Below are 16,009 nucleotides of genomic sequence, written 5' to 3'. Positions count from 1 at the left end.
TTAAAGGACCTCCATTTGCCCCTTCCTACACAAAAGCTGGCTCTTGAAAATGCCCCCTGGGCAGATTTGCCAACCCAGTGCCTCTCTGTGCAATCAGACCAGAGGCAAGATTACTGGACAGAGCAATAATGAATGGGCTCCAGTATGCAGAATTACAAAATAGCAGATGTATGAATAATTAAAGCTCCATTAATTTCTCCCAAGGTGCTATCAATCAGCAATCCAGTTGCCCAAATGCATATTATTCCAAAACATTTCACACCTACGTGAAATATACTTGCTCAGGGGGCACTTAGTGTTAGTGATGCCGGTGATTACGCGAGTTGGTGCTTGTATGTGAAAACGATTCATTTTGCTGAACCCTATGGCTACGAGGAGATAATATCATATGGCTAAACCATCTGTTACACAGTAAGTCAAAACCTACTACATTTAATCCAGGTTACAAATGAAGAACTATTTATGCCATACATGGGAAGAGTTAATGTTCTGGCCCATTATTAGGTGGGAGGCAGAGGAGAGAGAACAATACAGGTTAGGAAGCCAAACTCAATTACTATTCCCTGATGCGAACAATCATTTTTTTTTTAATTCTGCCCTAGAAACAGGTCTTAATAATAAATGATATTAAAATAAGCTTTGCATACAAGGCTGGGGCACACGATGAATAAAATAAAAACATATACAGGTATGGGACCTGTTATGCAGAAAGCTCGGGACCTGGGGTTTCCAGATAACGGATCTTTCCGTAATTTGGACCTTCATACCTTAAATCTACTACAAAATCATTTAAACCTTAAATAAATCCCATAGGCTGGTTTTGCCTCCAATAAGGATTAATTATATCTTAGTTTGGATCAAGTACAAGGCACTGTTTTAATATTAGAGAAAAAGGAAATCATTAAAAAAATAAGTGGATTATTTGGATAAAATGGATGGCCTTTCTGTAATTCGGAGCTTTCTGGATAACGGGTTTCCAGATAACGGATCTCATACCTGTACCATTATCCAGAATGCTCGGGACCTGGGTTTTTCCAGATAAGGGATCTTACCATAATCTGGATCTCCATATATTGGCCTACTTTAAATAGGATTGGTCTGCCTCTAATTAGGATTAATTAGATCTTACTTTGGATCAAGTACAATGCACTGCTTTATTATTACAAAGAAAAAGAAAGTCCATATTAAGAATATAAATTATTGGATTACAATGGAGTCTATGAGTATTTCTGAGGTTTCTGGGTAACGGGTTTCCGGATAATAGATCCCATACCTGTAAATACAATTAATCATCTGGATATAAGTAGAAGCACACGGCAGTAGCAAAAGAGAGAGGGGACGACATACCCTGGGTTATAATTTGGATAGCGCTCCTGATGCGGCCATCTGAGCTTCACTCTATGCCTGAGCTCCCTTCCCAGTTGCCCTTCTGTAGCTGCATCAATAGATCTGAGAGCAATGAAGAAAAAGAGCATTACAGTGTGTAGGGCATAAATCCATGGAAGCAAGGGGGGAAACACAGGAAGCATATATGTCCCCACTGGGGAAACTGGTGATTTCATCACAAGAATTCTTTTGCCTACAATCAACATAAAAACAATGTCATCAGCAAACCAGTGACCGTGATGTGGCACATACATTTCTATTTAAAGTTACGCTATGGGGAAAAACTGTGTTGCCCAACAAGGTTTTGCCAAAATGCCTTTAACCCACCAAACCACTTCGTTAACTTTTCATGCAATATAGAAAACCGTTTTTATTAGTTGTTGAATTGTATGCCTATTTCCAGCTTTTAAACGGGACCCCAGGAGCAAACAAATTGTTCTCCGAGGCTATAGCTTGCTATTTTTTCATTTTATTTTTTTATAAAAATATTCAAGTTATGCCTCAGTGCAAAAAAAATTTGCCTTCGTGAGAATTTAATATAGCTTTTACGAACCCGAACTGTTTATCGACCACTTCCGACAGTGGAAGAAGGTTTGTGAATTTTATAGTTAGCGGCAGTGCGCAGTGAATGTAGCAAAACTTCTCACTGAAAACGTTGTTACATTTGCTCCAAAAGATTACGACACCTTCAAGCGCTTCTTAAAAGTGGGCAATGCGCAATTCAAATTCGCAATGCAAATTTTGCAATGTAATAACATTTTAGGGAAGAGTATTACATTACGAAATGAGACTTTTTATTCTTATTTGTGCTAATTGTTTTGCTGTTTGCAACTTTTATTACATTCCCCCATTAAAAGTTAATGTAATGGGGAATAACCTCTTTATAAGGCTTGAATTAACCCGATTGTGCATTGGTAGCACCTCCTACAACCTCAAGCATGCTTTAATTTTTTGTTACATGTTAGGGAATAGCAAGAGCTGCAGTCCAGCAACAAGTAAGGGTAGAACTACATGGGCGTTTTGAATCAGATTCCTTCTGTTCCGATGCAAGGAAGCGCAGGCGTCACGTTGGATGCTCCGAATTCTAAGGTAAGTAATAAGAAGGTATCTGATTCAAAATGCCTGATGTGCTTATCTCCGTTCCAAAGTGCAGTCGTCACGTCGCATGCGCCAAATCCAATGTAAGTAATAGGAATGTCGCACGTAGAAGCCGATTTCATCTGACACGACTGTCTGATTCGACCGCTGCATGTCGTGTCTTCACGCTGTGACAACATCCCTCATTCCTATTACTTACATTAGGTTCAGTACACCTGATGTGACGCCTGCGCTTCCTCGCATCGGAATGGAAGGAATCGGATTCAAAACGCCCAATGCGCTTACCTCCGTTCCGAAGCTCAGGCGTCACGTTGCATGCATCGAATCTAATGTAAGCAATAGGAATGTCGCATGTCGCGTCTTCATTCGACATGTGTCTGATGCACGCTGCAACAACGTCCAACACTCCTATTACTTACTTGAGATTCGGTGCATCCAATGTGACTCCTGCGCTTCCTCGCGTCGGAATGGAAGGTATCGGATTCAAATCGCCCGTGTAGTTCTACCCTAAGGGTAGAACTACACAACGCGCTTACCTCCGTTCGAAAGCAAGGAAGCGCAGGCGTCACGACACATGCACCAAATCTAATGTAAGTAATAGGAATGTCGCATGTAGAAGCTGATTTCATCTGACACGACGGTCTGATTTGAACTCTGCATGTCGCGTCTTCATTCGCCATGTGTCTGATGCACGCTGCAACAACGTCCAACATTCCTATTACTTACCTTAGATTCGGTGCATCCAACGTGACGCCTGCGCTTCCTCGCATTTCAACAGAGGTAAGGGCATTGTGTAGTTCTACCATAAGGTTTTAAGGTTAGGAATGAAGGCCCCAGTGCAGCAATTAAAGGACAACTAAACCCTTAAAATGAATGTAGCTAAAAATGCACTGCACTTATTGCAGCAGCTGAAAGTTTCAGCTTCTCAATAGCAGCAATGATCCAGGACTTCAAACTTGTCACAGGGGTCACCATCTTGGAAAGTGTCTGTGACACTCACATGCTCAGTGGGCTCTGAGCAGCTGTTGAGAAGCTAAGCTTAGGGGTCGTCGCTAATTATCCAACAGAAAATGAAGTTGGCCTGTAATATAAGCTGATGCTACAGGGCTGATTATTAAATTCTGATGCTAATTGCACTGGTGTCTGTGCTGCCATGTAGTAATTATCTGTATTAATTACTAATAAGCCTTATATTGTGACATTTCTATTCTATGTGTACTGTATATTGTGAGTGGTTCCCTAAGCTCAGTAAGTGACAGCAGCACAGAGCATGTGCAGTGAATCAGCAGAAAAGAAGATGGGGAGCTACTGGGGCATCTTTGGAGACACAGATCTTCTCTGCTAAAGGGCTGTGGTTGCCTTGGGCTGGTACAGAAGCCCAAAACATAATGTACAACATTTCTGGCTACTTCTTTAGTTAAGCTTTAGTTCTCCTTAAAAGGATGTTGTAGTAGAAGGAAGGTGCTGCCCTACTGCCTGGCTTGAGGATGAGGAAGATGTGGAGTGGAAAATGGCTGAAGAGGCAACATGAACCTGTCCTGAGGGAAGCTGAAAGTTGATTACAGGGGGTCTAAGCCCAAATAAGACGGCCAATTCAGCCCTTAATACCAGGGAGCCCCAAATATGACCCTACTGGGCACCACTAGAAGCTAGCTGCATTCATTTCACTCCACTCATATGAATAAGGGCCTGGCCACCAGTTTAGAGGGTCTCTGGGTGCTGCGGGTAAAATTAGAAGTGCAAAAACAGCTGGAAAGCCAGAATCGCTCTGGGCTGGAATATTTGGACACATGAGAGTGCAGAGAGCCGACCCCGTCCCAATAAAACTGCACACCCCTGTGACACGGGCCTTTTCTCTGCAGCGCGAAGGGCCAGGGATGGGGGCGGGACATGCGCTGCCTGACACAGGGAGAACTGAGACTCCAAGAGAGCAAGAATAGGAGGAGGAGGAGTGTTGCTGCTGCTGCTACTGCTGCCGGGGGAGGCGTGAGGGCTGGAGAGAAGGAGAACGCTGCCAGGGATGGGGAGGGAGAAGTAAAGCGCTGCAACACAGCACAGGGTAGTGGGCCGCGGAGCGCCGGAACCAGCACTGGGAAGGGAATACCCGGCGCCTACAGGACGATATACTCACACTGCGAGCATAAAGTAACAGGGAGATCACAGAACCTGCAACTGGCAGCCGCAGCACATTCCCATCTACATCCTTCACCAACTCCGGATCTACATTCCAGGAATCAGAATCCTTCCGCCTAATTAGAAAAAAAAAACTAGCTTGGAAGCTTTCGCTACGCGGCCGACGCTGTCCGTCATTTGTGTTATACGTTACGTCATTACGTTAAGATAGGGTACAACCTTCCTCTCAGAAAGTAGTCCGTACCAGCGAGAGTGATGTCGTTCATCTGCCAGTGAGAGTTGAGTTGGTGCTGGAGACCGTCCGCTGGGGGAACCTAATGTTGTTCTGTGGTAACTGGTGCTGCTTAGAAAGCCGCAGGCTGCGCTATTTGACTGCAGGTTTTTGGGAAATACCTTTTCTTTTGGGTTATTAAAAGGCATGTAAAAGCAATAAAATAAAATCCAATTTTTACTTTCTTTAATGAAAAAGAAACCTATCTCCAATATACTTTAATTGAAAAATGTGTACCGTTTTAAGAAACCTGACTGTATGCAGTGAAATTCTTCCTTCATTTACTGCTGTGGATAGGAATTGTCAGATGGTCCCTAACTGCTGAGCAGGGAAACAATTATACTTATGAACAGCAGGGGGAGCCCCCGCCTTACTTACCAGCCATGCAGAACTCAAGCAGCTTTGTTTATGACGATCCCTAAGCAGCCCAGACCACACTGAGCATGTGCACAGTCTTAGTCTTGCAAAGATGTTTAACAAAGTTACAAAATGGTGAACCCCTGTAGCCAACTTTGAAAGCATAAATTATTTGTTTGATTAGGCTTGTGGTGCAGTAAGTTCATGTTTATATTTAGTATACAAAATACAGCATTTCTTGCCTTATTCTAGTTTAGACTTTACATGCCCTTTAAAGGGGTTGTTTACTTGGTATCAGTTTAATTGTTTTCAGATTATTCACCATAAACAAAGGCAATTACTTTCTATCTTTTGTTTTTTAGGGCAGAGACATGCACTGCCAGTGTCAGACCCCCTGTGCCGATGCTCGTTTTTTTAAAAAAAAAAAAAAGTATTTTCGGCTCGTCGCAGCGGCGTGTGCGCATGCGCGCCTTCATTCATGCACGGCTTGTCACAGCCGGAGGGAGCGCCCTGGTCTGCAGTCCCGGTGGGCCCTGGGCCCCCCAGTCCGACCCTGCACGCTGCTATTTCGGGAGATTAATCGCCCAGTAACAAATCACTTCTTTGGGTAATTAATCTCCCCAAACTGCCTTCCCGCCGGCTAGAATCTAAATCAACGGCAGGACGGCACTTGGAACGCTTCGAGGAAACTTTTGGGCAACTTCGGAAAGCCGAAGCGATCCGAGTGCCATCCCTCTGGTGATTTACATTCTAGCCGGCAGGAAAGCTTTTCGAGGAGATTAGTCGCCCGAAGAAGAAGCGATTAGTTGCCGGGCAACTAAATCTCCATGAATCTTTCTGTGTGTGTCTCAGCCCATACTGTTTTCCCAAAATTTTAGTTTAAATTTGAATGTTTGTGTCTCCATTGTTTCAGTCTGGCAGCTCAGGAGCAGATTCTGAACTGTTACAATTTGCTAGATTTAGTTGATACAATTAGTTGATACATTTCTCAGCAGTATCTGTGGAATATTAGCAACTATTGTATCAATTCTAACCGCTGCCTTTAATGAAACTCAGGGATTCTGCTCAGCAGGGACAAAGATAACAAATGTTTCAACTAAATGTATCAATTTAGAACAGTTAAAGAGTCGGCGACTCTTCCTCCCAAAGCTGCTGTAGAAAAACTAAAATTATAAAACGTTACACTTCAATATTAGAAAAAACGGTCACAAATAGAAAATAGAAAGTAATTGGAAATTGGTGAACAATCTGAAACAAACTGAAAAACGTGTTTGAAGGTGAACAACCCCTTTAAAGGGATACTGTCATGGGGAAAAAATTTTTTTTTTTCAAAATGCATCGGTTAATAGTGCTGCTCCAGCAAAATTCTGCACTGAAATCCATTTCTAAAAAGAGCAAACAGATTTCTTTTATATTTAATTTTGAAATCTGACATGGGGCTAGATATATTGTCAGTTTCCCAGCTGCCCCAAGTAATGTGACTTGTGCTTTGATAAACTTCAGCCACTCTTCCTGAAAGTTGGATTGTTATCACCCCTCCCTCCCCCCAGCAGCCTAACATCTCAACACATAAAACTCTTGACAGAATCCCTTTAAGGTAGGCCAGAGAGAACATTTGCCACAGTAGTTTTAAGGAAATTTAGAGGACAGGGTCAGATTGGGCAAGAAGGACACTGAAACAGACCCCCCCCCCCCGTTTCATGACCTTCCCCCAGACCCCAGCCCACATCCCAGCCAAGTTATGGGGGTGTGGGAGCCCTCGAGGCAGCCTTGTGTGCAAAAGTCACCCACCCAGCAACATCATTGTGCACTACTAAAAATAAGAAGGGCACAGGTCCAGTGCATGGCAGTGAGGGTCTGGGGATAGTGCTGATGTCAAGGTCGTAACTATAGAGAAAGCCACTTTGGATACAGTGTACCTTTAATTGCCTGGGAAAGCCACCTCATGTCTATCAATCCTCGTTGGAGCAAAGTGCTGCTCTTTCTAAGATTTCCTGACTAGCCAATAGTGGAGTTAAACACCCATGTAATTAGCCCCAGAACCGTTTAACGTATTAAGCTATTGCATATAACAAATATAGTTTTCATAAAAACAACCAATATGTAGGAAAGTTAGTCCTTCAGGCTTATTCTTTCTTGCCGATCTTCTTACAGTCTCTCAGCTGTATATGAAATTCCCCAATGCAAAAAAAAGACCAGCGCTTATGGCAACAGAAATTAGAAACTAATATAATGTAAGTGCAGGGACACACATGGAGATTCAGGGAGATTAATCACCTAGCGACAAATCTCCTCTTCTTCAGGCAACTAATGTCTCTGAACTTCCTTCCCGCCAGCTAGAATCTAAATTGCCAGCGGAATGACACTCGGAGCGCTTTGTTTTCCGAAGTCGCCTCACGAGGAGATGCATTGCGGGGAGATTAGTCACCCAAAGAAGAGACTATTTTTCCCTGGGCGACTAATCTCCCCCAAATAGCATTGTGTGCCTCTACCCTAATACATTCAATCACTTCAAGCGCCACCCAGTGTTTTTACAAGATCGTTTCCCCTTTTAATTTTCTCCTTTAGGAATCAATAATAAAATCAAATATCCTTCAAATTTGTGCTGTGGGCATTCTTGGTGTCTAATCAGACTCCAAAAATATTGTTATATTTGGAGTCTGAAGACACTTTGAGGTTGGAGGTAGATCTGCTTGATTGATCACTACAGGCGATATATCAGACCACCGGTTTGTAAGTAGGCACTCTGGCTAACTGATGGAGGCTTTCTGATTAGATACCAAGAATGCCCACAGCACTCATTTGAAAGATATTTGATTTCAGTAACGTATCTAGAGGGGGCGGGCCCTGGCGCGGGAAGTGCAGCCGGGCCCCCGCCCCCCTCCGTACGCCCTGAAACACTGAAGAAGTCAGTGGCGCACGAGCTGCCGGGGGGCCCTGAGGGGGTGCGAGCCCTGGCCCAATCGCACCCCCTGCTCCCCCAGTAGTTACGCCACTGTTTGATTTTATATACGATTCATAAAGTAGAAGATTAAATGGGGAAAAACTCTTGTAAAAACCTTTCTGAACACTGGGTGGCTCTCTAAGTGATTGAACTTATAACACTATATTAGTTTCTAATATCTGTTGCCTTAGGCGCTGGTCTTTTTTTTTGTAATGTATGACTTTCCCTCAGACTATTGTGTTACATTGCATTTCTTTATACAGTATATTGCAAATGCATGTAGTGCTTTACAGGGCATAAAGACAAGCAGGGTACAGTTACTAAAAATTAAACAGGGAGAATAAATAAATAATTGGTAGGTGCTATAAAGGCCAACAGAAGCCAATTGATTAGCAGACCTGTCTTGCTGGAAGAGACGGTTACTTTTAAACAATGTTGCAAAAGCCAACCAGGAGTTAAGCAGATGCTGCTTTCAGTAGCAATTACATTTACAAATAACTTTTAAAGCACTAACAAATTTTTTTTTTAAAAAAAATCATATTGGAAAGTTGTTTATAATTGTGTTTTCTTTAATTAGGCAAAAAAATATTTTTGGGGTTGATGTGTCCTTTAAATGAATGCTCTCTATTGCGACTTACAGTAGATTATTGGTCATGTTTCCTATTACTTGGCAGTATGTGCTAGGTTTTAGATCATAAATCTGATACCTGTTATATGATAAACCTTATCTTAAAATACCGTTGCTACCTGTAAACATGTACAATTCTATCAAATGTAATTGTATTTGTGCACAGGCCTGTCCAATATTAATTTGTTTCCAAAATATCTGCCGAAACCCGGGATCGAACCAGGGACCTTTAGATCTTCAGTCTAACGCTCTCCCAACTGAGCTATTTCGGCTTGTGAAAAGTTAACAATGTTTGGGTTTATTTGTTGGTTTGGTATCCAATCCCTCAAGTTAAATGTAAAAGAGCCCCAAATTGTTCTAATCAGCCAAAAAAATACATAAAGGATGATATTCCCAACTCCATAAATGCAATGCCTTCAATACATGAATGCGGCAAACCGCATGGAAATCTTGCTTGAAAGCTTGGGAGAGTAAACTTAAATATAAGGTAGTAATTCTGCCGTTCAGTATGTAGACAAAAAGCAATGGAATCATCTAGGTTCTATTTAACCCCTTAATGACTGGGTGGTACCACAATCCTAAAATGATATTTCCCATGGGAATTAGTCACTGCATATATACTTAGTAATTCTGCACATGTATGATTATATTATAAGTATATATTATTATTAAATATATATAAAGTGTAAAGGAATGGGACCCCTTATCCAGAAAGCTGTTATCAAGAAATCAACGATTTCAGGAAGACTATCTCCAGTGTGGCACCCCTGTGAAATAGACCCAACCCCCACCTTGCAACCTTTCCGCCCACAAACACCCACCACGCAAATTTTCTGTAAGCAGAGTTGCTATAGAGTTGCTATAGATGTCTGCTTCCTCTATTGTAATGGCATTGGCCATCTCCCATAGAATTCATTTTAAAAATGATTTCCCTTTTCTCTGTAATGATAGAACAGTACTTTTAACTTGATGGTTGAATCCATTCATAAGCTGCATGAATCTATATTGGTGGCAAACCGATCATACTGGGTTTATTTAAAGAATAAGTAAACTCTGTGTCTCTTTAAAATTATTCTAAACAGCTCTCAGGATAACGAGGAAAGCTCAGGGGGTGGAACTAGACACTGAAGTAGCTAAAAGAGCTGCAGTTCAGCTGCTTGTATCAGAGAAAGAAAATAAAAGTAAAAGGTATGTTATTCTGGGGGTTTGGAGTAATTTTAGGGGATTAAAAAAAGGCTTACGTATACTTGTATAATGTTTTTGGCAGATGAGGTACGGTGATCCAATTTGCAGAAAGATCCCTTATTCTGAAACTCCCCAGGTCCCAAGCATTCCAGATAATGGATCATTTATCTTTACTGTAATATTGTACAGGTATGGGATCTGTTTTTCAGAATGCTCGGGACTTGAGGTTTTCCCGATAATGAATCTTTCCATAATTTGGATCTTCATATCTTAAGTCTACTAGAAAATCATGTAATCCTTATATAAACCCAATAGGCTGATTTTGCTTCTAATAAAGATTAAGTATACTTATGTTTAGCTCAAGTACAAGGTACTGTTTTATTATTACAGGAACGGGACCTGTTATCCTGAATGCTGGAGACCTTGGGTTTTCTGGATAACGGATCATTCCATAATTTGGATATTCATACCTTAAGTCAGTGCTCTCTTGAGCTTTTTCTGGCCTAGGTGATGGAGGTCCGATAATGAAAGCCAGTGTTGACCACTCCTTGTTTTTAAACCACCCCTATTGTACAAAAATACCTTTTGAGACCATGTTCATGTAGCACACCAAAAAAAACCAAATGGTTGGTGCTCACTGCAGGGAGATCACTCATATTTGAAAAAAGTTAAATCCCTTTGTCTGGGGTGTGAACAATGTGGTTCCTTACATTCTGGGGACAGTATAGGTGTGAACAGTACAGGATGGATTACAGCTGTGAAAAATGAAAGTGAGTTTATGTTTGCTTAAAGGTTTGTTGAACATAAGAATTTATATTACTATTTAAAAAAACAACTATTTCTTATGTAACCTTAACATTATAAATATCTGAAAGGAAAGCATGAAATAGGAGGGGGATTTAGTCAAGCTGTTTATTGATGGTGTTTTGAGATCTACTGATCACCAACTAAAGATCCACTGCTAGATCCCTATCTACCTTTTGTACACCCCTGCTTTAGATTATCAGTCTAATGGTGTCCCAACTGAGCTATTTTGGCTTGTGGATGGATTTGGTATCAAAATAAATAATATACCGAATGCATCCCAAAAATGAACATAAAATATACCCCTGAATTAAATCACATTGTTTTATTCAGCCAAAAAATACATAAAGAAAGATAATATGAACTCAAGTTTCGGTCCAGATTACCAAATGACTTCAGTTGTATGATATTTTCATTTTTTTTAAAAAGGATATTAAACTAAGCCTCTACTTTCAAAGGGTATTTGTATTATATCCAAATGTTGGCATTGGACAAGTCCAGAAGACCATGCTTTACCTTGATTTTGCAGATGTCTACTAAAGGAACCATTGAAAGTAACAAACTGTAGAAGAAATCACATCTGTCAGAAGTGGGATTCGAACCCACACCTCCAGGGGAGACTGCGACCTGAACGCAGCGCCTTAGACCGCTCGGCCATCCTGACACTTAATGTTGTGGCTTGTGGGAGAGTGTGTTAGGCTTGTGGATGGATTTGGTATCAAATACTTCAAAATAGATGATACACCCAATGCATCCCAAAAATGAACATAAAATGTGCCCCTGAATTAAATGTTTCACATTATTTTATTCAGCCACAAAATACATAAAGGATTATCATTTTATTTTTAAAAAAGTGTATGAAACTGAGCCTTTACTTTCAAAAGAAATTGCCATTTCTGTAATGTACAAATGTTGGCACTGAACAAGTCCAAAAGACCATGCTCTACTTTGTAGGCACGACCACTACAGGTACCATTGAAAGTGTAGAAGAAGACAAAGCTGTCAGAAGTGGGATTCAAACCCACGCCTCCAGAGGAGACTGCGACCTGAACGCAGCGCCTTAGACCACTCGGCCATCCTGACACTTAACAGCAAAGCTTGATGTCAATCTTGTCAGTGAAATTAATTTTAATACAAAATGGGGGGTTGGGGAGCACTCAAAAGACTTGGTTAAAGTGTATTTAATACATAATCTACATGTTTGCACACTCAAAACAAAAACAGGAACAATTTAACACGAGGGTGGTTTGAAAAAATAATTTTTACTATTGTTCAAAAAAACATTTTACATAGATAATGCCATACAACACATGGCGCAATTTATACAATGTTAAAAAAGTAGCATAGAAAATTAACCACCCATTAGTTATATGCAACAAGCAAGAAATCAGCAAGGGAGCGGATACACCTACCAGAAAAATGAGAATGGCCCCAACGTTTCGGCCGTGACATCCAAAGGCACACAGGTCTACAGGAATTCTTCCAAAATTCTTTATTTACGGATTGCAAATGCAACGTTTCGGGGAACAGAAATCCCCTTTGTCAAGCATACGAATTCAAAAAGAAAGTGCATACATATAACCAAATCAATTATTCAATTAGTGTGTCATACAAAACAAGCCAATAGTGTGAAGAAATTAATTCTTTGTAGGAGGGAGTAGTGTTGATATACACCTGTCTTTTGTATTTGCAGATTTTGTGCTTTTTTATGTAATTTATGGTATCACTTCACATAGTGGTTTTATTGGACTCAGTAATATTGTAACAAATCTTTTTAAAACAATGTTTTTTAACTGTGCATTTACCATTTTAATGGAATTGTATACTTCTTAAAAAAAGTGGGTGTATTTTTCTGCAGGTTCACTCTTTTTTGATTGGACAATTAATTTCTTCACACTATTGGCTTGTTTTGTATGACACACTAATTGAATAATTGATTTGGTTATATGTATGCACTTTCTTTTTGAATTCGTATGCTTGACAAAGGGGATTTCTGTTCCCCGAAACGTTGCATTTGCAATCCGTAAATAAAGAATTTTGGAAGAATTCCTGTAGACCTGTGTGCCTTTGGATGTCACTGACTTGTATCCTGTCGTGAGGTTGCCGAGCCTCTACCATCGTGCACCAGGCGTCTCTTAATTTCCTATAGGGTGTGCGGGGTCCTTCACTGCTGTTTACCTGAGAACTTTCAGTTTTAGGACCATCAGCACCCCATCGTGCCATTTGGCTGAAATATGTCTTTTGCGGATATTGCTTCAACTACGGATTCAAGAGCAGATACTTTCTCTTTCACGGAAGCTGAACGCAAGAAAATTCTTAACGCAGCACAGCACCTACCCTTAAACATACCAGCAGTAGATCCTGCACAATTTGGAGCAGCTGAAACGGCGTGAAACATCATGGGCGCTGCATTATTCTTCACTAGCAGAGTATGCAAAGGCACAGCGTATCCCACGAGGATTGCGTGTCAACCTGAACCCTGTCTTATTTCGAGACAATGTGGACTTTTTGCAGAAATGGCAAGGTATTTTAAATCGTTGTACCCTAGATTTAATTACCTTAACCGTACAGCAGCTGCATACCGGGATGAGGGAACTCAAACAGCAAATACATACAATGGAGGAGAGTTACCATTCTACTACAGACGCGGACGAAAGCAGGCTGCAGGAGTTGGAACGCAAGATGGCGCAACTGCAACAGGAAATCCTCCAAGTCAAACTGCGCAAATTCAAACGCGACACTCGAGACTACGAACGCGGAGAAGTGTACACCTGGAAGGAGACCAGACGGGCATTCCGCAACTCACGGAGCACAGCGCAGCGATCAAATGGCGGGATTTCCTCTCTTTCTGCTGGCTCAACAGACCGGGAGTTTGGTTCCTCGGCATCGTCTCAACTCTCTTCCACTCCCTCTACTCCTTTTTTTGGGAAAGGTCGGACTGCCGAAAACGCAGGATTCGGAGGGGTCGCAGAAAATCCGGCTCCAACTTGGAGGGGTCGCAGACGCCCATATCACCACCGGAGATGATCAACAAATACCGACACGGTCTGGTTTAATTAGGTATTAGGGTCAGCTTCCCTTTGTTCCAGTAATCCCTCTATAGGGTAAGAGTAAATTCTTATGTACTCTTCTATTTTTGTATAACTTATATATTTAATTTTTCTATATTAGGATTCTTTGTAGGAGGGAGTAGTGTTGATATACACCTGTCTTTTGTATTTGCAGATTTTGTGCTTTTTATGTAATTTATGGTATCACTTCACATAGTGGTTTTATTGGACTCAGTAATATTGTAACAAATCTTTTTAAAACAATGTTTTTTAACTGTGCATTTACCATTTTAATGGAATTGTATAATTCTTAAAAAAAGTGGGTGTATTTTTCTGCAGGTTCACTCTTTTTTGATTGGACAATTAATTTCTTCACACTATTGGCTTGTTTTGTATGACACACTAATTGAATAATTGATTTGGTTATATGTATGCACTTTCTTTTTGAATTCGTATGCTTGACAAAGGGGATTTCTGTTCCCCGAAACGTTGCATTTGCAATCCGTAAATAAAGAATTTTGGAAGAATTCCTGTAGACCTGTGTGCCTTTGGATGTCACTGACTTGTATCCTGTCGTGAGGTTACCGAGCCTCTACCATCGTGCACCAGGCGTCTCTTAATTTCCTATAGGGTGTGCGGGGTCCTACACTGCTGTTTACCCAACGTTTCGGCACCAAGGTCTTTGTCAAGGGGATTCTAACTAATGGGTGGTTAATTTTCTATGCTACTTTTTTAACATTGTATAAATTGCGCCATGTGTTGTATGGCATTATCTATGTAAAATGTTTTTTGAACAATAGTAAAAATTATTTTTTCAAACCACCCTCGTGTTAAATTGTTCCTGTTTTTGTTTTGAGTGTGCAAACATGTAGATTATGTATTGACATTGGTTACCTTTGGTAGGGGTAACATTTGTTTTTGCACCTCTCGCTAAATTTTGGAAAGTTTTGATGTGCCCTCCATCCATTATTAACTTAAAGTGTATTTAAGTATAATGGAAGTGCTACTGATTTGGCCAATTAATCAATGCACATTCCATGGTCCCCTGTCTCATAAGTAATTTAGTATGAATGCAAGTGCATGTGTGTACAGAAACAGGGGTTTTTAGTTACAAAGTTATGATCATAAAGTTGTTAAGCCACCATAACACGTCAAGGTAAACCCCATACAGTGGTCCCTAACTTGTTACCTCTGGTCATAATATAAAAGGTCTGCAATCCCCACACAAACTTGCACATGAATGTTAGATGGTTGTTGTGGGTGCTTAATTTATTAATAGTGTCCGTTTTGTCACTGAAACTTCTCAGATCATTAATTTGGCAGCTGTTAAATCCATGGAAGGTAGTTTATATTTGCTGAAAGGTTTGTTGAATATAAAATACATTGTCTTTTCTAAAACAGCTGTAGCCTTTAGGTCTAAAGCTGTCCTAACTGAGATTTTTTGGCTTGCGGGAGAGTGTGGTTGGGCTTGTGGATTGGTACCAAATACTTCAAAATAAATGATGCACTCAATGCATCCCAAAAATAAACATAAAATGTTCCCTAGAATTAAATGTTTCACATTGTTGTATTCAGCCAAAAATACACAAAGGGTTAGTGTATTAGCGTTAGGGTTGAGTATTAGGGTTAGTTTATTAGGGTTAGGGTTGAGCATTAGATTATAATATGAACTCCAGTCTATCAAAAGGGTATTTAACTGAGCCTTTACTTTCAAAAGAAATTGTATTATGTCCAAATGTTGGCATTAAACAAGTCCAAAAGACCATGCTTTACCTTGTTTTTGCAAACGTGTCTACTATAGAAACCATTGAAAATAACAAAGTGTAGAAGAAAAGAGTTGTCAGAAGTGGGATTCGAACCCACGCCTCCAGAGGAGACTGCGACCTGAACGCAGCGCCTTAGACCGCTCGGCCATCCTGACTTAAACGCACAGCTGAAAGTATCAAACTTGTCAGTGAAATCTACAACTTACAATTCTGCAATCATATTGAGCAGCATTCTAAACGCGAAGCTTAATATTCCCCTCCTTTGCTGCATATGAAACTGCAATTTACAACATGATAAATTGATTGCTAGATAATGAAAGAGCAGTATCTTTATGAATAAGTATGATCTGACATCAGGTCTTGAAACATCTGATTTAATGGCCTTTA

At 40.6% G+C, this 16,009-nt stretch overlaps 1 protein-coding gene and 4 non-coding genes across 6 annotated transcripts in view; all 5 read right to left on the bottom strand.

Annotated features, from left to right (window-relative positions):
• The window catches only part of LOC108697713 (zinc finger protein 569), a 30,930-nt gene extending 26,167 nt beyond the window's left edge, over nt 1–4,763 (bottom strand). The window contains exons 1-2 of one of the 2 annotated variants that reach the window (XM_041571512.1): nt 4,616–4,763; nt 1,348–1,449 (exon numbers count right to left, since the gene is read on the bottom strand). The gene's annotated coding sequence lies outside the window, so the exon portion shown is untranslated. The remainder of the gene's footprint in view (nt 1–1,347; nt 1,450–4,615) is intronic. The other variant, XM_041571513.1, reaches the window with a different exon arrangement.
• A 4,253-nt stretch (nt 4,764–9,016) lies between these two features.
• trnaf-gaa lies at nt 9,017–9,089 on the bottom strand. The gene has a single exon. It is a non-coding gene; the product is annotated as a tRNA-Phe (tRNA).
• Nucleotides 9,090–11,387: 2,298 nt separating this feature from the next.
• On the bottom strand, nt 11,388–11,470 carry trnal-cag. Its single transcript has one exon. It is a non-coding gene; the product is annotated as a tRNA-Leu (tRNA).
• Nucleotides 11,471–11,806: 336 nt separating this feature from the next.
• On the bottom strand, nt 11,807–11,889 carry trnal-cag. Its single transcript has one exon. It is a non-coding gene; the product is annotated as a tRNA-Leu (tRNA).
• Nucleotides 11,890–15,694: 3,805 nt separating this feature from the next.
• On the bottom strand, nt 15,695–15,777 carry trnal-cag. The gene has a single exon. It is a non-coding gene; the product is annotated as a tRNA-Leu (tRNA).
• Between the last annotated feature and the right edge of the window lie 232 nt (nt 15,778–16,009).

The sequence above is a fragment of the Xenopus laevis genome, chromosome 7S, assembly GCF_017654675.1.
Source record: "Xenopus laevis strain J_2021 chromosome 7S, Xenopus_laevis_v10.1, whole genome shotgun sequence".
In the NCBI taxonomy this organism is placed as follows: Eukaryota; Metazoa; Chordata; class Amphibia; order Anura; family Pipidae; genus Xenopus; species Xenopus laevis.
This window is presented reverse-complemented; position numbering and strand designations above follow the sequence as displayed.